We start from the raw sequence: 27,081 nt of genomic DNA on the forward strand, positions 1-27,081 counted from the left end.
GACTCCACCTGAATCGGTTAAGCAAGTTTGAGTTTCCTTGGCTTAGCGAGCTACTTCCGCCACTTTGTCGAGAACTTCTCCAAGGTTGCTGAACCTCTAACAAAACTCCTCAAGAAAGATAAAAAGTTTGAGTGGACCCCACAGTTCGAGCACGGTTTTCAGGAACGGAAAAGACGTGTGAGATGTGTCCCGTACTTGTACCACCAGATTTCTCCAGGGACTTTGTTATCTATTGCGACACCTCGCGAAAAGGACTAGGTTGCATACTCACGCAAGATCGTCATGTAATTGCCTATGCATCATAGCATTTGCATCCACATGAGGAAAATTATCCTACACATGATCTAGAGCTTGCAGCTGTAGACCATGCACTCAAAACTTGGTGACATTACCTTCTCGATAATTGTTGCGAAATCTTCACCGATCACCAAAGTTCCAAATATATATTCACCCAACCGGATTTGAATCTCAAGCAAAGACATTTGATCGAGTTGATCACAGATTACGACTTAGGAGTAACATACACCTCAGGAAAAGGCAATGTCATGGTTGATGCACTAAGTCGCAAATCTCATTGTAACAATCTAATGTTACAACAAAGTCAACCAGTTCTCCATGAGGAATTTTGGAAGCTTAACCTTCACATTGTTGATTCCTTTCCACCTTGGTGGCGAAAACTACTCTTACGGATCAAATCATAGCTGCTTAGAAGCGATATAAAGGTATAACTCGCACCCGGGAGAACATTGCTAGCTGGTTGCTAAATGTTTCTCTATGGATGACCGAGGTGTTGTCTTCTTTGAGAACCGCCTAGTGGTTCCCAAGAACCAGCATCTACGACAGTTGATCCTTAAGGATGCTCATGAATCCCCTCTCACCATTCATCCCAGTAGTACTAACATGTATCAGGACCTACGCCAGACATTCTCGTGGACTAGGATGAAGAGACAAATTGCGCAATATATCGCTAATTGCAATGTTTGTCATGGTGTTAAAGCAGAGCATCAACGGCCTGCTGGCACCCTTAAACCTTTAGCTATTCCTGAATGGAAATGGGATAAAATTGGTATGGATTTCATCACCGGTTTTCCCAGGACCAAGAGAGGGAATAACGCTATCTTCATTTTCATCGACCGCCTTTCCAACGTAGCCCATTTCCTGCCTATTCGAGAGAGTATAACCGCTAGTCAGCTAGAAGATTTGTATATCTCCTGAATAATGCCTCTCCATGATGTTCCATTGGAAATTAACTCGGATCGTGGAAGTCTCTTCACCTCTCGATTGTGGGAAAGTTTCCAAAATGCTATGGGAACCCATCTCTCCTTTAGCACCGCCTTCCACCCTAAATTAAGTGGTCAAGTAGAACGCGTCAATCAAATTCTGGAAGATATGCTCCGAGCTTCTATTATCTCATTCGGAATGGATTGGGAGAAATGCCTTCCATTTGCCGAATTTGCTTACAACAATAGCTATCAATCTAGGTTGGGCAAAGCTCCTTTTGAAGTTCTCTATGGGCGAAGGTGTCGAACGCCTCTTAACTGGTCAGAAACCGGGGAAAGACAATTCTTTGTCCCAGATATGATCCAGGAAGCAGAAGAGCAAGTTCGCATTGTTTGTGAAAAGTTGAAAATAGCCCAATCACGTCAAAAGAGGCAATATGGTCATAAACATAAGGCTATGACTTTTGAAGTTGACGAGAAGGCTTACCTTCGGGTTACTCCTCTAAAGGGAACCCATCGCTTTGGTATCAAAGGCAAATTGGCTCCTCGCTACATTGGGCCCTTTCACATTTTGGCCAAACAAGGAGAAGTTGCCTACTAGCTGGAACTACCTACGCACCTCTCTAGAGTTCATGATGTCTTCCAAGTTTCTCAACCCACGCGTTGCTTCTCGGATCCTATATGTGGAGTGGACCACGAAATGCTTAATCTTCAAGATAATCTCACATATCAAGAATATCCTGTTCGTATCCTTGATCAAGCCGAGCGTACCACTCGACGCCATAACATCAAGTTTCTCAAGGTTCAATGATCACACCATTCTGAGAAAGAAGCCACTTGGGAAATGGAGGATCGTCTTCGACTTGAGTACCCCACCTTCTTCCCGAAGGATCCTAAATCTCGGGACGAGATTTTTTTGAGTGGGGGTGAGTTGTCACAACCCTAGTCAGTGCATGCATTAGAGTGACTACATCTTGTCTACTTTGCTCAAAAAGTTGGAAATGGGGATGACAGAACCCCCAGCACCCCCTTAATCCAAATAGGGTTTACTAAAATCTTTTTTAATGAACCTGAAATGCCCTTCTAAAATCTAAAATGTTCATCATCTTTGCCTTGGTCTAGAACCTTTCACAAAAATGGTGCACAATTTTCTAGGACATCCTAAGGTCACTGGATTAAATCATATGTTATTTGCATTATGACATTTAAATGCTATAAAACATTTTAAATGTCCAAATAATCATAAACCGAAATGTTTATTGTTGAATATATTCTATATAGTGGGCATGAGAAGTTTCATGATTTTTAAAAGTGCCTAAGCATTTTTAGAAAAGCTAAAAACTTACAGAAAGAAAAGAAAAACAAAAAGAAAGGAAAAGGAACTCAGCAGGCCAACTTACCTAGCCGACCCACCTGGCGGCCCAACACTATGCTGGCCCCCGCCAGCCAGCTGCTTCTTCCCTACCAGGAAGGCAGGGAGGTGACATCTGGCACGCCCGAGCTCGCCATGGTGTCAGCTGCTTGCCGCCCGACGGTACAAAAAAAAAGACACAACTGTGACATTTTGGGCCGAACAAATTTTTTTCTGTCATAGTTATGACACTTCTATGACAATAATTGTGACAAAACCCGGTATCATCATAAATGTGATGGGCTCCTACTGCTATTACAAAAAATCATGACAGAAAATGGGCTTTTCATCCTGGGCGGGGTGGAGACGCACCTGCATGACATTCTTTGGGTTGTCCATGACAGAAAAAATCGTGGTACAAGCGAGGGCGAGGAAAATATCGGGGAGTTCCCGGTTACGTGGGTGGTAGGGGGCCGAGCGATGCACATTTCTCTCGTACCATACGCGCGTGGGTGCGAGGCGTTGGGCTCTAACTGAACCCGAGCGAGGCGCCGCCTAAGTGAACCCGAGCGATTGCACTATAGGCTACGCATTACTGAACCCGAGCGATCGAGCAATTCCTTCGCTACTGCTGCTAACTGAAGCCGATTGATGCTGCCTCTGGATGAACAGTGAGCGTTGCTGGGGGCCGGGAGTTGGATGAACAATTCCCAGTTGGGGTTGGATGAATAGGACCCCGTGGTGTTGCCGGTGGATGAACAAGACCCTGATCGATTGAGTCGGTTGGGCGTGGATGAACAGGACCCCGTGGAGGGCTAGATGAACAGGACCTCGTGGAGGGATGGTTGAACAATAGCCGGTGGAGGGATGGTTGAACAGTAGCCGCTCGAGGGCCAGATGAACAGTAGCCCATGGAGGGGTGGTTGAACAGGAGCCCGTGGAGAGGGCTGACTGAACAATAGCCGGTGGAGTAGCACGCAGTGTAGGCTGGATGAACAAGAGCCCGTGGATGAACACTCGCAGGTGGAGGCTGGACGAGGTCGACGGTGGATGACCAGTAGCCCGTGGAGGCTGGAGGAGGTCGACGGTGGCGATGAACAATATCCCGTGGAGTCCTGTTTTGCGGTACGCCACACCCCTCCTGATGAACAGGACCCCCGTTTCGACCGTCGCGTTCCAACACAAGTCCATTTCCTCCGTTTTGCGGTACGCCACACCCCTCCCGATCAACAGGACCCCGTTTCAACCATAGGAGGTCCAATAGAAGTCCGTTTCCTCCATTTCGCGGTATGCCAGACCCTCCGATGAACAGGATACCGTTTCGAACATGGCCGATCGAACACAAGGTGGTTTCCTCCATTCTACGATACGCCATGCCTCGTTTCCATCAGTTGTTCCATCCGAGCCCTCCCGATGAACACGACGATGCATTCCATTCTGACCCAGCCAGTTGGCTCCCCGTGAACATGACGACGACACTATTTCTCTATTCCGACCTAGCCATGTACACGAGGCATGGCCATACGTATGCGTGAGTAGACGTTTGAGAGACCCCCCCATATGTACGTACATGGCCGTATTTACTTTCTTGCACCCTGGTCGTTGTACGTAGGTGTATATGCTACGTGCACGCCTCTACAACGACACGTACACGCCTCTACATCGACCAGTATGTACGTACACGTTCGCGACCAGAATGACAATGATATGTATGCTTCGATCAGGTGGGTCCCGACTGTCAGGCACTTCCTTGCGTGCGAAGATATAGATGGTGGGTCCCAGCAGTCAGGGGGGCGAATCATTTTTTTTGCCCGTAATATGGATGCACTTCCTTGCGTGCGAACATGTAGCTGGTGGGTCCCACCAGTCAGGGGGGAAACCTTTTTTTTGTGAAATACGGTGGCCCATCCGGTGGGTCCCTGCTGTCTGGTGGATGAATAATTATTTTGCACGGAAGAAGGAGGCACTTCCTTGCGGCCATCGTGGACCCAACTTCAGCCTCTCCACGCACAGTACTCTTCCGATGGAAGTCGTTCCTTGACCACATTGACCATGCTGCACCGAGAGCACCATGGTGGTGGACGACGACGATGGCTAGGAAGGGGATGACGCAGAGCCGGGAAGACGCGGCAGTGGAAACCCGCATGGAGAGGAGTAAGAGCGTTCACTGGTTCGGCTGCGGTGTGAGGCTACCATCACCGCAGAATAACAAGGGGTGTGGGTGAGTAGAGGGATGCCCTATCCAGCAGTGGGAGTAGTAGGGGGTGGTGAGTCCTGCGCGGTAGCTCAGCTGGCCATGGGAGGCGGGAGCAAGAAGATCAGAGATTGAAGAAACACGACGGCCATTCGATTGACATCCGACGGTTACGTTTGCTAGAATCGTTTGTTGACGTTTATAATAAATAAAAGTATGTTGCATACGCGTCAACTTAATAGGCCCACAAGTCAGACCATTCCCTCTTTTTCTAATAATTTATATATATCTCATTGCAACTTCTTATGCAATTTATTGCGGTCCGTTTTTTTTGTTGGCCAGGGCCAGGGTTAAAAATTTAAACAAAATTTCACGTATTTCTTTGGGTTCCAAACTATTTTTAATACCGAAATGTCGAGCCATAGTTAAAGTACTTTGAAGATATATTTAAATTAGGTTAAAGCCTAGTGAAATAGGAATATGAAAATGTGAAAAAATTCAGAAATTATGAAGTAATTGCCAATTTGTCATCTATTTTTATATTCACAACCCATTTCATATTACTTTCACGATTAGCAGGCGTCTTGAAAGAGTTGCATCCCATCAGGGCATAGAAAAATAAGTAGGCCTGGATTGGGTATTCTTCAGAAAAAATAAATTGGCCTCATTTTGACAAAGAAAAAATAGCTGGGTTGGTCGCATGGTGAACAAAAAATACAAGGTTGGGCTAGACGGTCCACAACCTAGTTCAAACCCTGCTCTGTCTCAACAATAACAAAAAAAATACTGCTCGAGCAGTTACATCCCAGGTGTCGGCCAATCTTGTGCTGTTCTCTTTTCTATTGACTATATACGCTCACAATGTCGTGGGTCCCAGATGTAAGGAAACCACTAGGAGGAAGAATTTTCTTTTTCCATACGCTAACATGGTGGGCCCCTACTGTCATCCTCTCCAAGTACTTATGTCGATTCCTGTTGTTTGTTGACCATGTTGACAACGTGAGACGGCGGCGCCACGGCGAGCGCACCAAAGCACGCGGAGGACGACGACGAGGCATCGAACATCGGTGTTATTGATTTAGGAGACGGTGGGGCGGCGATATGTACGCTGAGGCGCCGCCAGCCGTGGGAGGCGGAAGCAGGCGGCCCCGCCGGCGCTGGTTTGGTTTTGGCGGCTAGTGGAAGATAGGACTGAAGAAATACGACATACTGTAAAAGCAGCAGGAGTACTTAAGAACCTTAACAGAAACCAGCACGGGCATTTAACAACCATAGTTGAAAGCAGTATGAGTACTTATACAAGTTCAACCGTACAAAAGCACACCTCGAACAGTGCTACTTTGCCTATAGTTAACCAATGATGAGGCCGCCAAACCCGAGGACAAGGCCCATGCGCCACCCCGAGCATCCACAACCTTCTGAAAGCGTCTTCAACTCGCAATGTGGTCAATAAACAGGATATTCGCTTTAGAGTCATGGAAAATAAGGAACATAATCTTCTGTCCTATTCTCCAAGATGGACGGGCCTTCATTATTTGAGACCACCCATGAATAAGTATCTTTTCACCTCCACGGGGAAAGGATATGGTCGACATAAACATCATGTTGTGACCAAGCGCAAGTCTGACCCGACCATGGTCAGGCATCTGTATAGCAACTATAGAATTGGGTAGTTTCCATTTCAAGAAGATCACATATGTACAACCGTGTATAAGCAATAGTTTTTGAACAACATATATAACAGAAAACAACTCGTACCATAAGTTTCTCGACTCTGTTGGACCTAGTCAACGAGTGCAGCAGTGGCACACATATCCCACATGGCCATCCACCATTGGAACGCCCCACAAGGACCTCAAGACAATCAATAAAGTGTCGGAACTTGTGGATGTCGTCCGAGTCAACTTCAGTGCCATCAGTAACAACTGAGTTCTTACAGAATAACAAACGAGCAACCTGCTTAACTCTGAAAAAACATACACATGCCACCAAATATAAGATAATATTAGTTAGAAGTAGCATCTTCATGAGAGATTTGTTGCTAGTTCTAAATTTAAATTGTGACTAGTTAGACAAAATAGGTGGATTAAGAAGTAATCGAGGCAACAAGCAAGAACCAGATACAAAACTAACATGGATGAACAATTGGAATGACGTCGGGGTGCAAGATCGCAGTGAACATGAGACCAGGTTCTCCTATTTCCATCAACATTCGTGCGCCAAATTTCAGTCTGTAACACTTGAGAAAATTTATCCAAGTTCAGCTATAAAAAAAGAAGCGATCTTCTTGGTTCATGAACCCAACTCGGAACTTATATCTATGGCTTGTCTTCACTGTGACCATTAAACTAGTGTATTCAGTTATGGCAAGGCTGGGCATCTTGAGTACATGTGTTCTGGTAGAGCAAATAATGCACCACAGGGAAATTTATATGTGAACACGATGTATTCCCTATCCAAATCTAGAAATAATTTCCTCCTTCACATTAGTGTTGACCATCGTACTAGTAGTACCATTTAACCAAATATAGCAATCCAAATTTCCAAATTAGTCGACAACATGTTCAAAAAACCCCACCCTCCCGGATAGAAAAGAGGAATCAAGGAACATACTGTGCGCGTTTTAAAATCTTGTGTTCGGATGAGAAGGAACAAGTGTGGCGTCTCGCCGAGGGCGCAGAAACATGTAGGGTCCTTGCACTTTGGGCACTACAAATGAAACACACTAGATTCAGTAGGAAGAAAAATGCATCAACGGCGGCGGCCGCCATCCTAGGATTACCCGCGACCAAGGGACTTGGATTTATCGGGGGTGGATGAAGAATTTGTACCTGGTTCTCCATGAGAAAACCCTATGCAATCGCTGAGAGGGGGTTTTCTCTGAACAAGCAGACGAGGGAGATCATTGGGCATTACTATGACGCTACGACCGGGGAGTTTCTACCATGCAGTTGTGCACTCTAATTTGGTGCATATGCCATGTGGACCCCGTTGCCGGATGCCCCACATATCAGCAAAAGGAAGTAGAAAGACAGGAGTAACTAGTTACACATAAATATATTTTTAACAGAGAGATACTCCCTCTCTGAAGAAATATAAAAATCTTTTATATCACAACTTTATACATAAGAAAAATCAAGGGGAATATATATAACATATATAATTATAAAAAACGTAGTTATTTTTAACACAGTATAGACGAGTTGGTGATGATGGTGTGCGTGCCATCCTATAATATAGGTCATCCAATTTATATCTCACGGATAGGAAGGAAACTATGGAAATTTTGCAAAAAGGTACCCACACACCTCTCCACAATTGCAAATAAGGCATTCCCTTGTTCATCCTTTTCTCTCACAAGATAAAATACTCATACAATGCATCCTGATGTAACATGCAACGTACGGGCATTATGGGGGTTCAACTGAGAATATAATACTAAGATAGGCTCACGGTTCTAGACTTTGGGACGCCGACCCACCCTATGTTTGGGGGGCCATGTGTTCTACCTTAGCGCTTTTCATATTGCAAGAGATCGGTACGACGCTGCTTTTAGATGCTATCGCAAGTCGAATACACAAAATTGAATAAAGCACGACTGTTGTTGGAATGAAATCGAACGACAGTTCCTAACCAACAATGAGAGTTGCAATTCTATCAACAATATACCATGTGATAAATAATATTGTCGTACTACACAACAAAAAAATACACTTCCGTGATGATACATGTTTGTCACAGTAGGTCATGTTTTTTGTCATGCATGTACATCCATGACAAATTTATGACAGAATCAAGATAGTCATACCTATGCTGTGGTAGAAGTGTTCCATGACATTACCAAAATTATCATCACAGAAGTGTCCACTTCCATGACGATAAATCGCGCGTCACAGAAGTGCTTTCGTCAAGGGTGACCGACAGGTGGCATCCACCATAATAGAACGTCATTAAGCTATCAGGTCGGGATTTGGATCCGATAACCCGTTAACAGCCCCGACCAATGGGGATTTTCCACATGTAAAATCATCATTGGCTGGAGGAAACATGTGTCGGCTCGCCGTTGGGACAGATGTCATCCACTCATTGGACAGAAGGGGCCTATGATACGTCGACACGTGACACGGCCCAACAGAGGCCCATTCCTATGAAAAGGCCGGCCCATTTGACTTGGTCAAAAGGTGGCGGGCCGGCCCATGTAAAGCCTGTTAATAGCCTGTTCGCATATAGCCCATTTAGAGCCCGCTAACCCAAGGCCCGTTACGCCCTATCCGAATTAAGCCCAGTAGCATCATCTGGGCCACCCAATATGATTCCAGCCCGTGTTTACTTCTGGCCCATGTATGGCCCATGACGTCTTTCGGCCCATATGAGGCCCTATGTAACTCTTGGCCTATTAACGGCCCGTAGTGAAACTGGCCCGTAATGAACAGTGTATTACTTTACACCCATTAACGGCCCGTGGTGAAACTGGCTTGTAAAGAACAGTGCATCACTTTATACCCATTAAGGGCCCGTTATTCCGTTGGGCCGTTTCCAGCCCATGTTATCTTTCGGCCTTCTCAGAGCCCATTTATTCTTGGGCTCATTTCCAGCATTCGTTTACTTACGGCCCGTTACTGTCATTTTCTGCTTATGGGACAAATTCAGCCCGTGGTTACAGTCAGCCCGTTGGTGGTCCATTAACAAATTGGGCCGTTTTCACAGCATCATGAAATATGGCCTATTAACGATGGCCCATTATGGTCGGCCCATGAACGGACGATTCCAACTCTAGCCCGTTTACGGCCATAATGCGGCCTGTTATTGGCTCATGTTTGGCCAATCGATCATACTACCCGTATAAGGCCCATTGATGATACGGCCCGTAGAAGGCCTATTTTTTTAGTGGCCCGTAGAAGGCCCATTGTTTCTACGGCCCGTGGAAGGCCCACTGTTTCTACGGACCGTAGGTGCAGTGTCACTACAGTAAATATTAGCCCATGGTTATTGTGGCCTAGTTTTAAAAAATAGGTTGTTGCAGCCACTAGCAAACCGCAGAAAAATAACTGCACTGACTACAAGCAAACAAATAAACAAAGACAACAAGGAAATAAATAAGCAAGCAACTTACACTAGGCTATCATGGCTATTACACATATTACATCCACTGGGCATCAAAGTTCGCCACCAGTGCAAATATAGGGAACACAGCTGCATATAAACGCCGTAGCAAACCAAGTCCAGAACTGAAACCACTTCAGAAGAGCTCAAGAAACAATATCCTGGGTACCCATAATGCTGGCAAGATGCTTAGCAAGATTATTAACTTTCTCTTGTTTGACGCTTAAGTCCTCCAGCGCCTGTTGCTGCACCAGAAAGTATGCATCTGTATTCTGCAGGGACTTCCTCAATCCTTCGGCTTCCTGTCGCATAACATCTGATCGATGTCTTTCAACTTGAAGTTGAGACTCAAGAAGCCGAACTGATTCAGGCAACGAGTTCGAAGAGCTGGTTCCAGCAGTGGTAGCCAGTAACTCGAACACTACATCAAGACAGGACTTTGGGGTTGTCTCGGTGTCCTCAATATAGGTTTTATCAGCTTTCTTGGAGACCAACAGGAATGTCTCACTATCTTGAACCTTATCTGCATTACTTCCTTTACCATTGCATAACAGGGTACTCTTCTCCAATATTTTATCCACGTTCTAAAAGGGAAACAAACAAACACATCTCAGGTTTACAATGTAGTATGTTAAACTCATTTTGGTAAACCAGTTCAGTAGTAAGGTGGACAGGATAACAACATGAAACAAACATATATCTATGTAGTATGGTCACTCCATGGTCTATATCATTCTAGTTTATGTTGCCAAATCAAGATAGATACGGTTCGAATCATATCTATTTAAGACAAAGCAACATAGACAGAATATAAGTGTGGGAAACTACACAGCAATAACAACACTTGTAATGTGCATGGCATGAGAACATGACTGTTTACTCAATTGAAACTGAAATCAACATAGAGCAAGTTACAACTGCAAACAGCCAAACACGTTGAAGAAACAGGTTTAAAACATACCTGTTGCGCCATTGGAGTTTCAATTGCATTGTTCAAATTTGAAATTGGTTGGTATCAGTAAATATAGTGATGCAAGAGCAAAGTAGTATGAACCATAGCTACGGAACCTGACCTGAGAACAATTCTTCTTCTGCTTTAAGCATTGACTTCGGGTTCGGAGTGGTGGTCCTCGTGATTTGGGCACTGCAGTTGCCTTACTAACTGCTTGTGTTTGGGTGCTCTATGGTGGAGACAGTGCTGTGTCAACGGGAACAGGGTGTCTATCTGCTGGGGTTGGGGTTAGAAGGGTGTAGCTGTTTCTCTGTCCAACTGGGTAGGGGTACAATCTGCATGAGTGTGGGTTATGTGTGGTGGGGCTGATTCTTGGGCAAGTACAACCGTGGTTCTATTTGCATCGACAGGTAGCACAATCTTTTCGGAAGACTGTGTTTTTACTCCCACAGATACTGCCATCACTCCCTCCAATTGAAATGGCTAATAAACAAGAAAAGTAATTGAATGTACAGACATTGTAAGATAGACATCTGCAATGGATAGTAGGGAAGAAAACAGGGCATGAAATAATTCACATTTATGTTGTCTAAGCAAACAGAATAGCAGGACATAATTTCACATATATGATGGCTAATTAAATAGGATAGCATGATACAATTTCACATGTATGATGGCTAGCTAAACAGGATAGAATGACATACTTCAAAATATGATGACTATGTAAACAAGATGACATGATATAACTATACGATGTGTCTATTAAAGTGGTTTGCATGCCATAAATCACAAACATGTCGTCGATGGAAACATGATGGCATGATATAATTCACGGATAGAATGACATAATTTAAAATATGATCACTATGTAAACAGGATGAGATGATATAACTATATTATGTCTTTAGAAAATGGGTTGGCATGCCATAATTCAGATACATGCTGTCTATGTAAACATCATGGCATGACATAATTCAAATATATGATTTATATACTAAGGAAGTTAGCAGAGGGAAATTGCATATATGGTGTGTCAACTAAGGAGATGGCATTCAATATTGTGTATATGATGTAAAAAATAAGCATTGCAATACAACATATGCATTATATGAGTAATATAACCCTGCCAAGTTTGAGCATACACCTCAGGGGGGATAATAGGACTAGTCATCTGCCTCTGAATCCTCCTCTGAAGAGCTATCTGTAACCAGCAAGATACCTGCTTCAGCAGGTAGCATTGTCTGCTCTGAAGACCTTGTTTTCACTCCAGATTTCTCCATCACCAATTCAAATGGCTGATGCACAGGAAGAGCAGTTGAATATACAAACATTGTCAACAAAAGCAATGAGAAATACAAAAAAGGACGGCATGATATAATTCACATATATGACGCTTGCCTAAACAGCATGGCATTGCATATTTCACATACATAATGCCTTGCAACAAGATAACATTGCATAATTCACATATATAATGTCTTGCAACAAGATGGCATTGCATAATTCACATATATGATAATTAGACACTAAACAGGTGGCATTCACAAAAGCATGTCTAAACTAAGCAAATGACATAGCAATGCAAGATACCATACACACGATATGAGTAACATAACAGTGCCAAGTTAGGGCATGCACCTCGGGAGGGAAATATGACTACTCATCTGTCTCTGAATCCTCCTGTGAGGAGCTATCGGTAACCAGCAAGACATGCGCTTCGTCAGATCACATTGTCTGCTCTGAAGACCTTGTTTCCACTCCAGATTTTTCCATGACCGTGCCGAATGGCTGATGCACAGGAAGAGTAATTGAATGTACTAAAATTGTTGACAAATTTAACACATAATAAAAAAATGATGGCATGATATAATTCACATATAAGATAACTGGCTAACTAGGGTGGCATTGCAAAATTCACATATATGATGCCAGGCTAGACAAGATGGCATTGCATGATTCACATATATGATAAAGAAACAAAACAGATGGCATTGACACAAAGCATGTCTAAACTAAGCAGATGACATCTTTAATGTATACAGTAAGCAATGCAAGGCACCATATGCATGATATTACCAACATCAGCATGCCAAGTTAGAGCGAAGACCTCATGGGGTAAATAGGAGTGGTCTTCTCCTTCTGAATCCCCCTCAAAACAGTTATCTTCCTCTTGATTACGATCCGAAATTGGTGGCAGGGGGCTGCCTTTGCGCCCACCATGGAACCACGTCTGCATGAAATTTTATTGCCACGCAAGGCTCGTCTCTTTTGCTCTACATGATCAGTTCCATTGTGTACAATAACTGGCATGCATAGGAATAAAACATAGTGATATAATGTAAGGAGTGCATGCACAAATCCAGAGTGATGGTAGCAAACTGTGGATAGACCCAAAACCAATGATAGCAGGCAGATAATAGCTTTAGTTAAAAAATATAGATAATGGCTCCTTTAATGTTTGTTTGCACCCAACGTGAAACTCATAGTAGACACCGGAGATTAACCAGATAGTAGACAGATAGTACTGATTGCTACCCCAATATGTACCCCACAACCATTTAAAAACTCAAGTTTCAGCATTAGTTTGGACATGACTCAGAGTCTAATAGGTGAACACGACAATAATGTAGCATCTCATCATATTAAGCGACGCATAACGTAAGCAGACACGGAAGAGTGCAACCTCTCTTGCGAACCCGTGTAGTCCTCAAGGTCATTTGCTCAGTTGATGATGGTAATGCAGTTGTCATGGCTGCCGGCGGCGGGGAAGAAGATCTGAGGCGGCGAAAGACAGTCTGGAGAGCGGATCCCTGCTCTGGTGAACCCTTCCATCGTTGGAGCAGCTGAGCTGGGGTGGAACACAGCGCCGCAGGAGCAGGACAAACCACACAAGGTTTTCTTTGACACATATCTGTAACAGAAGTAATTGAGTAAGGGCTTGTTTGAATTTGAGGATTCTAACAATGCAGGGATAGGAAATAGACAGGAATAGGATAGGAATGCACGCGCAAAACAGAGAATTTAAAAACATAGGATTTCTGCCAATCTGGTTGTTTGATTCACAACAATTGGAAGATCACAGGATGCAAAAAAGCATGGTGAGATTAAGTCAAACCACAATAAAATGTACGGTTATAATGCTATTAAGCTACTATGTCTTAGTCTTGTACTTGATGAATAGGAATATGAAAAGGAGGAGAAGTGGAAATTAGAATTCCTACGGTTTTTCTTTCAAGGAGACACTAAAGGAACAAATCCTACAGTTTTCCTTTGCTCCATTCCTTTGCACCAAATTCATGAAAAGTAGTACCATAGGAAACTTTCCAATTCCTATGTTTTTCATTCACTTTTCCTTTCAAGCACTGGAAATTCTAGTAGGCAGGCTTGAGCAAGGAAAATCCTACACTAAAAAATGTTTTTGCGCTACTTCTATTACTTTGGACCCAGGCCACTACCATACTATCTCAACTCCCAGGCCCATCGACAAATGCACAGCTCAAACGCGCAGCGATAAATGATGATGGCGTTCAAGAGAGTCCATCACGGATAGCTAAGTTGTCTGGTACCTCACTGCTTGTCATATAGTAGGATAAAATAATCGTATTTCCCGTTACTACGAGTGCTCAGTGGACAATATATATAACATGTAGAGTAAAAAAGAGATGCAACAAGTGTACAACCTCTTTGGCGAAGCCATGTCGATCTCAGCGTGATTGGGTTGGCCGGTGAGGATGCTCCGACTGACTTTGCTGTCGGAGGAGGGGAAGAAGATCTTAGGCGTCTGGAGATGGAGCCCGAGGTACTGCTCCGCTGTGATGGAGGGTTTCGTTGTTGGAGCAGCTCCGGTGAGCGCATGCATCCTGGGCGGAGCTCAAGCCCCAGCCTCTCAATGCATCTTCAAGCAGTTCGCCCGCGAAGTGAATGCAGTCCTCCCCAAGATCGACGCCACGCGCCTCCTCAGGTGGTCGGCATGCGCCATCACGTTCAGCTCAGCGGATCAGCTCAAGTGCGCGGCCACAGCCGGAGTCCTCCCGATGCTTTGCTCCCCAGTCATCAGCAACGTGCAAGTCACCAGGACCCTCATCGACGGCGGGGCAGGGCTCAATGTCCTGTCCGTAGAGACATTCAACAATCTCCAAGTGCCTTACGATCAGCTTCAGCCAACCAAGCCTTTCTCTGGAGTCACCGATGGCTCCATGGTTCCGATTGGGCAGATCTGCCTCCCTGTCACCTTTGGGGCGCGCAACAACTACCGCACCGAGCTCATTGACTTAGACGTCGCCCACATTCGCCTGCCATACAACGCCATCTTCGGGTACCCAGCTCTCGCCAAGTTCATGGTCGTGACTCATCAAGGCTACAACGTCCTCAAGATGCCAGGAAGCGGTGGAGTCATCACGGTGCCTTGTGAAGAAAGAGACGCAGTGTGCTCCCTGGAGCGAGCTTTTCAGGCCGCATCACTTGAAGGCCCAGATCGCAGGAGCGGGAGGATCCCTGAGACAGCTGCAAAGAAGAAGAAGACATCGCCAGGCCCGACACCTCAGGAGGCAGGCCCCTCAGGGTCTGCGCTTGCTCAGGGGGCACCTCCTTCTGTCGCATAGGAAGGCGCGCCCGGCGCCCTCCTCAAGCAAGGCTCGGGGGCTCCCTCCTGGAGGGCCACCGACCTTGCTAAGGTCACAAGGGAGGCGCTTGGGCACCACGTGGAGGTGTGCTTCAAAGCACGTTTCCCTCGGGAAGGAGCAAGGCAAGGAGGTCCAAACCCTCAGGAGTTCGTCAGTCAGATCACGCAGGAGTTGCAGGAGTCAAGAATCATGAGTGGCAGCCGCCGCTTACCTGCCGTAGCTCCCCATCCAGGAGAGGATGGTGGGCTGCGCGTCTGCATCGACATCCCAGGGCTCAACCGAGCCGCCTCTGTAGAGCGCTTCTGGCCCTCACACGCGGGGCACTGCGAAGGCCCACCCCACAGCTATGTTCGCATGCCCTACGGCTTGCCGAACACGGCCGTCGCGTACCAGTGCCTCATGAGGAGCATCCTGGAGGCTATGGAGGCCAGGCGTTCCGCAGCCCTGGCGGAGATGGAGATGGTCCACGAGGAGCCACCAGCGCCTCTAGAACCTCCCGATGCTCCTGGGCCTGGGGGCTCGTGAAGATCGGCTTCCGCAGCCCACGACGTCTGCTACTTCAACACCCCTTCGCCTTTAATGCTATCAGGTGACATCCATCAAGTTTTGTTTCCAGCTGGGAGCGCCCCCAGGGCTGCATTATTCCCAGGCCGCATGGGTCCGTCCCTGCGGCATGTATCCCCTTTTTACTTTATGTTCCTAGCTCACTTTGTTGGGGGCGCCCCTCGGGCTGCATCATCCCCAAGTCGCTCGGGCCAGACCCTGCGATGTCTGCCTTACCTGCATCTATCTAAATGAACTCGCTTCTTCATGATTAACGTGCTTGACCTAGTTGCCCGCTCAACTGACACCAACCGATGGATCTGCTCCACAATGGCACAACGCTTGCGCATGGGTCCGTCCCTGCAACGCCGAAAAACCTGAATGGCTGAGCTCTGGCCGCGGCAGCCCCGCACAGCGGCACCTTGTCAGGCCTTCAGTGCCTCGTCAACTCTCCAAAGCAACCAACGGCTGACTGCCGCTTGTCATAGCGGACTCTTGTTCTTCTTGTGGTGGGCCTGCAAGATCCCTTCAAGGAGCAGCGCCAGGCGAGGCCCTCACGGCATCTTCTTCACCCTCGTCCGCGCGAACCGCTTGCACGTTAAAGGGGGGGCACCTGAGCATCGTGACTCATGGGCTCCTACTGGCTCTCCAGCCCTCACCCTCTGGCCTTGTCCACGGCATCGCGACCTGGCATACCAGCGACGGCTGAGACCCGCTCGAGGGCCGGGACCCGAGGACGTATAGCAGAAAGGGGAGCAAAGGCGAGAGGGAAGAGGCATGCGGGGACCTCGCCGGGCAACCCCTCGCCGGCCGATGCCCGGATCTAGCATCGCACCAGGAAGCGGTTCCTGACTCTCGAGATAAGTCACCCTCCGGAAACACTAGCTATCGCAGCACCGTCTCCGCATCTAATGCAATCCCGTGTTAGCAACTTCGCGTTCCTTTCTCACCGAACGATGGCTGCTTGAGCGCTAAAGGGGACCTCCTGAGCATCGCGACTCAGGGGCTCTTGCTGGACCCTGGGCCACTCACCTCCTGGCCTAGACCACGGCATCGCGACCTAGCATACCAGCGATGGCTAAAGCCGCCTTGGGACCGGGACCTGTCGGCACAGAGCACCAAGCCCTCGTGAGGTTTGAAAGGAAGAACTAAGCTAAGACGGAATAAGCATCTCGCACTACTTCATGGCAAGGACTATATTAACAAACAGAGCCACAGGCATCTTGCAAGCCCCCACGGGGCGCGCTTTCCGATTCCTCGCAAGGAACAAAGGGAACAGGTCCTAGAGAACGCTAACTATGCGTGCCTCCACAAAAGACGCCATCATCAACAGTGGGCCGTCAGGCACAGGCGCCAACCTCATCAAGATCAGAGGCGGCGGCGGCCTAACGATCCCATCCTGCACCGAGAGCGGCGCAGGCTCGGTGGCTCGAAGTTGTCGCCATTCGTCTCCGAAGTCGCGTAGAGCTCGGCGGAGTCGTCGGATCCTCCGGCGCCCCCGCCGCCTGAGGAGCCGCTGAGGGAGCGGACGGCGAGACTGGTCCTCGCCGCGGCAGGGCCCCGACCACCTCTCTCAGGGGTACACTCCAGTCGATGTCCGTCCGCGTTGAACACCTTGAAGAGCATCATGGAAGCGCCGTCGTACTCCAGGTGGATCACGAGGGTGCCCCTCGTCCTGCAGACCCGGGCGATGTCGCCCCAGCCTCAAGTCATGAATACTTTGCCCGGGGCGATGACCTCGACCTCTGCTTCAGTCGCGAGGGTGTTGCAGCCGGTGTGCTGCAACCAGAGCTCCAAGTATCCCCCCTGCGGCATCACGAAGGCGAAGGAAGGAGGAAGGTGAATCCAAGGCCAAGGAGGCATGGCGGCGTGGAGCACAAACTCTCAGGAGGAGCCATCGGCGTGAACTCCAGGAGGGACAATGCACACCGCCGTGATCCGCCGGCGCTGACGGCGGCATCGTCCATGGCGCTCGACATCATCTCCTGCAGGGCCCTCAAGGTGGGCGTACAAGGGCAGCGGGAACCCTGGCGGCGGCCGCTCGCACCAAGGCCTCGACACCTCCTGCCGGGCGCCCTCACCTCGACAGCATAGGGCTAGCCGTTTCTTCGGCGGATGCGGGTGGGGACCCTCTCGGGGAGCCTTTCCCTTCTCTTCCGCGGAGAACCGGCGGATTGGAGCCATTGCGGCAAGGTGGAGCAAGGACGGAGAAGAAGGAGAAGCAAGAAGAGATGGACTGGAAGGGCATGCGTCGTTCCATACTTATAGCTGATGGAGGCCAACCGCCGGCCTCCACGGTCGCAGGTAATCATGACCCGCTTTGCATGCTGGGACTTGACAATTCACGCAGTCGCCGAGGTGTCATGGGGAAGTAGAGCCGCCCACGACCAACCAACCGCCATGTGGCGCTCAAGGCCACGGGCTGTTAGGGCCCGCGGCGCTTCACACTTGCCCCTTCGCTTCTCTGCTCAGCCAAGTCCGGACGCGCCTTGGGCCCGGGGGCTACCGTCGGCGTTCTGGGAATGGGGGTCCCCAGACTTGCCTGCCTGCGGCCTGCGGCATGGCTCAAAGGGCGGCCCAGCATGGCCCATCTTCATCAGCACGAGCTCAAGACCCTCGCGAGGGGCCAAGCCTCGCGGGGTGGACGACAAGAAGCTTCCTCAGGCACGGCCTCGTCAGGCTGGCTCGCAAGGAGGCGGAGAGATCAAGCCGGGGTACCTCACGAGGTGCCCATGATGCAAGCCATGACGACCAAGGGCGCCAGGTGGGCGCCAGCCCGCGCAGTGTCCTCCTTTCCTTTTTGTGCAAAGGGGCAAGCGCAGGCGAGAGCATCAAGCAAAGGCATCCGTTTCGGTGCAACAAGACCAAGACCGTCGCAACAGCAGGAAGGAAGTCATTGTGAAGCCCAAGCCGGCGTCACCACCAGAGCCTTTGGCAGGCGAGGACCAACTTTAGTCAAGATAAGTGTACTAGATGTTCCCCTTCAAAATGGCCAATTGTTGGCGCCCTTCCCACTCAATATTTGGGAAGAGGCCCAGGGCCTTTGCCTATAAATAGGACTAGCCACCCACAAGGACGAACAGAAAGGATCATCATCGGGAAACCAGTAGAAAGCGCAACTGAAGTCCCCCTAGCAGTTCGTCGCACCAGCCAAGAACAGACCCTCGCGAGGCTGTTCTTCATTGTATTGTTCATCATCAGCCCAAGAGGCAATCCACCACACCACAAACTAGAGTAGGGTATTACACCACAATGGTGGCCCGAACTAGTATAAACCCTGTGTCTCTTGTGTTGTTCCTTTCATAGCATAGATCCTAGCGAGGCGGTGAGGTGCAGGTAGGTAGAGGGCGTAATCTCCGCGCCTACCCCAATGTTCGATTCTAGAGGGTCTGCCGGAACCCGAAATCTGATAGAAGTGACACGCAGGCCCGTGCAGGTGCCCATGCACCTGCCAGCGCATGCGCCTACGCGTGCACTAACATGCGCACCCATGCCGGTGCCCGTGAACATGAATGTCTCTCCCGTGCCATTGCCAGTGACTGTCCCCGCGCGGGTGCCAGTGCCCACCTCGGCGGCATGGATGGTCGCCGTCCATCGCTTCCTTGCCCCAACGCCAATCGCCTACTCCCGCCAGTTGACTCGCTCTGAAGTCTAGAACATTTTGGCCTTCCTTGAAGCTAGGCCAACGTCCAGGAGTACGCCAAGATGCTGCCGTCGCCGTCGGTCAGTGTCCCGATTACACACAGAGCACGGTAGAGGAGCCGCTTCCCATTGCAAGACGCCCCCGCCGCCACCGCATAATCTAAATTTGCCATGAAAAACGTTCGGATTGCCATCCTTAAAATCCGAAGGTTTATCATTTCTGTTTATTTTAGATCGATCATCGTATAATTGAAAGTCGGAGTCAGACTGAACGAAATCTATGGTTTGATCGATTGAATGTTCTGCTAGAGCCGTATTAAATTAAATATAAAACGTCATCAAGCCACATGTATTCCTTGTCATCGAACGACCTAGACTGCTTCAATGTCGAGCGCTCAACACGTTTAGTATGCAGTTAATTTCATGCCAAAAATAGTGCTAATCACATAATAACACACAAATAATATCCAACTTAATATACGCATGCACTTAATATACTTCCGAATTAACGTGCATTGCACGTACACATTGACTAGTGCTACTAGTACGTGAAACTGGTGCCGTAACTTGTGAACGCGTCCAGATATGGTCAATGGCAACATCGCCCGCGAGTGCTTCGTGTTTGCTCGTGCGTCTAAACGCAGAAGGGGACGAGAGAGATAGCACACATGGAACCCACCAGTAAGTGAAGGCGAATAGTATGTGCTAACAAGCCGGTCCCACTAATGTACTAAAATAATATTACATGTTATCTGTTAAATAGGCTGTGGTAATATAAAAACATTATATGAACAAACATTTCTGTTCTATGTATGTTGCCTATTGCCCTGCGGCTTGAAGGAGCTGGTCGCATGTTCGATCATCGTCCTTTATTTTTAAATTTATATATGGGTCCAAATTTGTTTCATGACAGGTGGGCCCCACGGTGTGTAGTTTGTAGCACTTTAATTTGTGGGTCGAAATTTCTTCCATTCCAAGTGGACTATTGGTGTGTAGTTTTGTAGCTTATTTATAATAATTAAAGAGAACAACAGAGTTTTTTGCAATAATACCATGGTGCGATGTTGAAGGCGAAAAAGGACGTACGAGAGAGCGATGACCGAGCCAAAGGGAAATCAACTGGGGGAGGTGCAGGGGTTGCAACGGTGTTTGGAGTAGTTGTGGGCCGAATGCTACGAAAATATAATCTAAACCCACCGAAATAAATGCCTACAGAAATTAATCAATGGTTGTAGTGCCCCTTGCAATGTAAATAGCTCCGGCTTTGCGAGAGATGGATAGGTAGCTTCAATGTGTGGAAGATACGGCGTGAGAAAGCTAGGTCAATCAAGAGACATCTAGATAGAGAGACAAAGTGAGTGTGGTCTAACATTCATTGAACATATATATATGCTCTGGAGAGATATTGTCTGGTTGAGCTTTTGGCAATGGTGAGGGCCGTAAGATAGAGCTTGAGAGATGATCCAGTCACATACATGAAGATATATTTTATTTGTGGGAGGAAGCAAGGTCAATCGATTACATATATAAAGGGAGAGAGACTGAGCGAGTGTGGGTCGTCGTGTGATCAAAAGTGTGAGACGGGTTGGAGAGAGTGACCTAGATAGACAATGTGCGTGAGAGAGTATACAATGTGAATATGTCGAATTGAGCTCAAACATGGTGATATATCGTTTTTGTCCGAGAAAGAGCGAGGTCAATCGAGACATACAAAGAGAGAGAGAGAGAGGGGGAGAAAGAGAGAGATAGAGAGAGAGAGGGAGAGATTGAGCGAGCATGGGCCCGCCATGAGGTCGAAAGAGTGGGGGCGGTTTGGATGGCCTGACCTAGAAAAACAATCTGCGTCAGAGAGTATAGGGTGTGTCGATCGAGGCCCGAACAGGGAGATATATCATTTGTGTGTGAAATAAAATGATGTTAATCGAGACTCAAACAAAGGGAGCGAGATTGAGCGAGTGTGGCCCGCTACGAGGAAGAAAGAGTGAGACAGTCTCAAGGGAGTGACCGAGATAGACAACGCGAGTGCGTGTGTACGAGAGGTTGGGGGGCTAGATAGGCAATGCATGTATCTAGCGCGAGAGGGTGGGAGGGAGAGGGAGAGAGAGAGAGAGCTCGGCATGGAGTGCCATGGTGGGTGTGTGAGGTAAATACATTTGGTAACAGAGTATAAAAAGGGGGTTGTGTAGTTGAGAGAATTAGAGATCGAAACATGGAGAGAAAGAATGAACGTGTGTTGGAAACCGATACCTTCCTAAGGTGGTTATGAGAGGGAAATTGACCAATACAGGAAGTATGTAGCGTGTGTGCCGGGGGGGAGTGCTAAAAACAACAATTGAATGTAGATAGTACGAGACATAATTTCGATGTTTCAATTCGGTGTACATTGTAAGATTTGAACAAAGGACCATGCATATGGGTATTTCGAATTCGTGCCATACTAGGTTTCGAAAAGTTGACATTGACTCGATTTCTTGTGCTATTTTGTAGGTCATATGTTTGAATCCATCCAAAAGTTTTCTCACTACCATGGTGTTCATCATATACATATGAATTTGTATTAAAAAGTAGTGTGGATACAGTGAAATGCAAAATCCACGTTAGAATTGGAGATCGCTATGTGACACACACTCTAATTCAAATAACTAATTATGTGACACACACTCGAATCCATGTCAGCGTGGATACCATTTCAAATTTTTTTCAAATAACTCCTCATTAGATAATTTATAGTATCTCATTTCGAATGACTAATTATTTGCAAGGAAAACACGGGCATGTTAATACATACAGATTCGTTTCGAAATGAAAGAAGATTCGTTTGCATTCTCAAATGTAGGCGCACCAGGCAGACCAGGGTCGTGTTGTGGTGGTCACGTGTGTCGGACGGATGCTTAGCACCCAGCCACACACCCCCTCCCTTCCTCCCCCCTCCCCTTAAAAAAAGGACGACGACAAAATAAGTTAACAGTTCCATGTTTCGGATTGAAATATCTGGCGGCCTCAATTCCAGCACTGCAATATCTCCCTTCTGCACCGTTCCCTTCCGCGCCCAGATTGCTCAAATCCCTAATTCGCCGCCAACCAAAGCAAAGTTCGAATCAGCCCTCGTCTTGTCTCTTTCTCCACCTATGTGCCGGACGATGACGACGAAGACGACGGTCGCGCTTCCTCATCTACACCCTCGTCCACCACACCGTGTGGGCCACTGACAACTTCGGCCGCCACAACCGACGTGCCTCACAGACACCGACTTCCACCGCACCAGGTGCGCTTCACCGAGGCCGTCTCCCACCTCATCGGGGCTAATTCACCGAGCACATCGTCGCACCTTCGCCCCCCCGAGGCCATTGGGGCTTCACCAACGGTCTCGTCCCCCGTATCATAGTGCTCCGCTGCCACTGAAGATCTGCATCCGTGCACGGCCAGCCAACGCTGGGCATCACCCTCAACGGCTCTGAAGTAACCCAACCTCTAGCTATGCTTGCATGCCCAAACGCCGGCCCGAACTAGGTATCCACACATCACTCCCTTGTGCACTGTTCCGATGATGTTTGCATATCCTTTCACTACTCTCTTAGCTTACACGCCTATGAAACTCTGACTTTAACTCTTATTTCTTCTGGAGATATCATCTGAAACAAGAAAAACCATTTTTTTAGCAAAGAATGACGGCACTACGGGATCTAGTACACATCATGCTCACCCGTATAACCTTCTAAGTATCTTTCCTCCGGTACAACAGCAAGGTTGATTCCTCTTATTTGATCAACCATTCGCCGTGTCAAAAATGCAGAGGGGGATGCAAGGAGCACAAGGCATGCACATCCAAGCAAGTGGTAACATGGACTCGTACATGGAACATCCCAAGCGCAAGCAGAGCTGCAGTGAGCCTGTACAATGAGCTAGCGTAAGTACCTACATTTCATTCAATTCGTACTGGCATGTGTCTATGATTTGTATGTAGTGGCGGATCCACGAATTCAAGTTACCAGGGGCGAACATTTAACTTCAAAAATACGATGGCACTTGCACTACATGAATGAACATAACTTGAGAAATGTGAAGCTACATGCACTTTGAAAACCAGCTAATGATCCAAAGTAGTTTAGATTATAAACACTAAATGATGAAAGCACCAAAAAACACAAAATGCAATACGGTGTACAAGGACTAGAAACATGGTCTGTACCTGCTTGAATTATTCGTTCTCTGGCTGAAAATATCGAAGTGTAATTGCACCTATAACCAGTGCGCAAACTGCAGATAAATATCTCTATCCTGCATAACTATGCCAATAGTTTCAAACAACATAGTAGAAAAGTATATATGCTACATAGTCATGATACGGGGACTTTCTGATAGATGGCCTCGACGTTTCCTCAAGCCATTAAAATGCACTATAATTTGCTTGTTATCAGTGCCTGCAAATCTCTATGTCTCTCCCAACATAGCAGATCATCATTAGACACTAAATCCTTCAATGGGAGCTTGCAAAATGCTTGCATTAGATCCCTCATTAAACACTATATGTTCATCACCAGGAGCATGTAAAATGTTTGCATCAAATCCTTCACTAGCAGTCTGTTCATTAAACACTTCAGGCTCAAGAACAACATGAGCTTGTATGTTTGCACCGGAAACATGATTAGCTATATTAGATTCAGTCAATTCAGTATTGATTGGGGGAGTTATAAAATAAGTAGAAATTGGTTTCATTTTCTCATAAATTCCCTACATACAATAAATTTACCAAAACCGCCAGGTTTAACTATTGGCCAGAAATTGAACAGTTGAATTAGATATAATTAGGGATGTGATGTACCTGCTCGTTGCGCATGCTACTCTTGCAAGCTGCGACTGTCCATTCACGCAAGCTCGATGCCATGCCCGTGCTGCCGCTGCTGCCTCCCACACAGGCTACACCCAGGGTTGGATCTTCATCTTCTTGTCCTTCTGTTCGCTTGAACCCCGGCGACCGCCCTCCAACGAGAGCGCGAGGAAGTGCTGTGTTGGTCTGTCCAGCAGCGGCTAGGTTAGGAGCGAACCAGACTGGAGTCTAGAGCAGAGGAATTGGGAATGTTTCCTCCTGTCGATCGATATGGGAGGTGCTCGTTTGGGCCACGAGCCTGCTATTGGGCCTGCCTTGCAGTTATGTTATTGGCCCATCCAAACTGAGACATTTTTCTTCATTTTTTAGATTGTCTGGTCATCCATTGGGATGAACAAAACTAGCTTGGGCCAACCTCGATGACTCAAACTAGGTGCACACCTTCCAGCCACCCGAGGCGGCCGCCCATACTAGCCCCTATGGTGGCGTCACCCCTTTTTTGCATGTATGATACTATGATTGGGATAGTTAAAAATATTCCATTGGCGCTTTTGATTTACCCACAGAATGGTTGAATTGCTTGTTTCTATGAATTTAGTTCGCCAATAATGTGAAGGATACTAGTCTTTTCATCCTATTGTAGATTGCTTAGATCTCGATATGCCAAATGTAATCGCATGAAATATACAGTAAAAGCTAGTGTGATATGTGTGGCTACAACTAGTCTGACTACACGTCCTCATGTAACATATCAAGGACGCACCATCTTACCAGATTAACCATTCGACTTACCAATGCAGTGTGGGAAGAACGAAGTATTGGGACTGCGTATCCAAGCAATTGATGCCATGGACTCTTTCGTAGAACCTTGTAAGCGAAAAAGAAGTTGCAGTGTGCCAGTACAAAGAGCTAGCGTAAGTTCAGTTACCCTGCTTCTTGGAATTTTAGTTAGCCACTTACTGCAAAATTGTTCAATTACCTTGCTTGGCTTAATTTAGTTTGCTACTGATTACATAATGCCACAACCTGTTAATCCTATTATAGACTGTGCCTATCTATGTGTTTGATACTTGCTGTTAAAAATTACCTGTTTGCCTGAACTTAAATATCTACTTGTTTGTTTAACTGCTTTGCTGCTGCAACAACGGGTTACAATGATGTTAATAAGTAATAACTAATTTCCAGCATCCAATTCAAACTCTTTAATTCCTTGTTTTTTTAACTGGTTTGCTGTTATAACTCCGAGTTGAGATTTTTTGCTAACTTCAACTTTTTTGAATCCAATCGGAACTTTAAAGGCAAAACAGGATAGCCCAAGATCAAAGAGCGAGGTCCCCATGGACGTTGTATCATCCCACAGTAGTGGCACCGGCCCAATCGTGCATTATGAATTGCAAACGGCTGATGCTCTAGAGGCTAAACTAGTGGTAGAAAGAGATTCTGCTTCTGCACTTAGAGATGAAGTTGACATGTTGAGGAAGCAAGGAGCACAATCACAAGCAGTACTCAAGACAACTATTAAATATTTGGTGGATTTCAAAACGAAGCAAGCTGAGACTGACCGCATAGTTAAGGTCCTAAAGGAAAAAAAGGAAATTAAATTCCCACTTGGTAAATCATAGGTGAAATGTTCATTCCATCATTGTATAACCTTTGTGTTGTTTGTTCATGTAATCAATCAAACCATTTGTTTTAGAGATCATGTAATAATTGTTTTTTTGTTTTTTGGTTTGTAATTTTATTTGAGCACAAGAGTGTATTAATTGAAAGACTCGGAGACATTTCATTTTGATTGCTATGCCAGACCTACAAATATGCCAATCGGGCCAAATGGTCATTCAGCAATAATAGTAGTATAGATGGACCATAAGTGGCATGCATCCGAAAGGGCCAAAATGTTGTCGTAGGTTGGCTAAAAAAAAGGATGCTATTGTAGCAAAAAAAAGTTCAGCGGCCTGGCTTATGTATGTTAGTTGATATTATTGATCCATATACTCTATAAGTGTTTATATGTCTGTTAGTTCTGTACATTCTTGGTTGATTGACTTGGTATTTGAATCTTGATACATTGCTTGTGTACATATCTAAATGGGAGTACACATTATGTTGCGTGCACTACAAAAAAAAGACACATCCGTGACATTTTGGGCCAAACAAAAATATTTTCTGTCATACTTATGACACTTCTATGACGATAATTTTGACAAAACCACGTATCATCATAGATGTGGTGGGCTCCTACTTCTATGACAAAAAATCATGACAGAAAATGGGCGGGCTGGAGACGCAGCTGCATGACATTCTTTGGGCCGTCCATGATGGACAAAACCGTGGTAGAAGCGAGGGCGAGGAACATTTTGGCGAGTTCCGGGTTACGGTGGGTGGTCGGGGGGGGGGGGCGAGCGATGCACGTTTCTCTTGTACATGTATGTGCGTGTGTGCGAGGCGTTGGGTTCTAACTGAACCCGAGCGAGGCGTTGGGCTCTAACTGAACCCGAGCGGTTGCACTGCAGGCTACGCGTTACTGAACCCGAGCGATCAATCGATGGCTGTTAACTGAACCAGATCAAGTGATTCCTTCACTACTGCTGCTAAATGAAGCCGGTCGATGCTGCCTATGGATGAA

The 27,081-nt window shown here is 46.9% G+C and overlaps 1 pseudogene; it reads right to left on the minus strand.

Annotated features, from left to right (window-relative positions):
* Positions 1-17,614, minus strand: part of LOC119279525 — a 99,710-nt pseudogene extending 82,096 nt beyond the window's left edge.
* Positions 17,615-27,081: the final 9,467 nt, after the last annotated feature.

Source organism: Triticum dicoccoides, chromosome 3B (genome assembly GCF_002162155.2).
Source record: "Triticum dicoccoides isolate Atlit2015 ecotype Zavitan chromosome 3B, WEW_v2.0, whole genome shotgun sequence".
In the NCBI taxonomy this organism is placed as follows: domain Eukaryota; kingdom Viridiplantae; phylum Streptophyta; class Magnoliopsida; order Poales; family Poaceae; genus Triticum; species Triticum dicoccoides.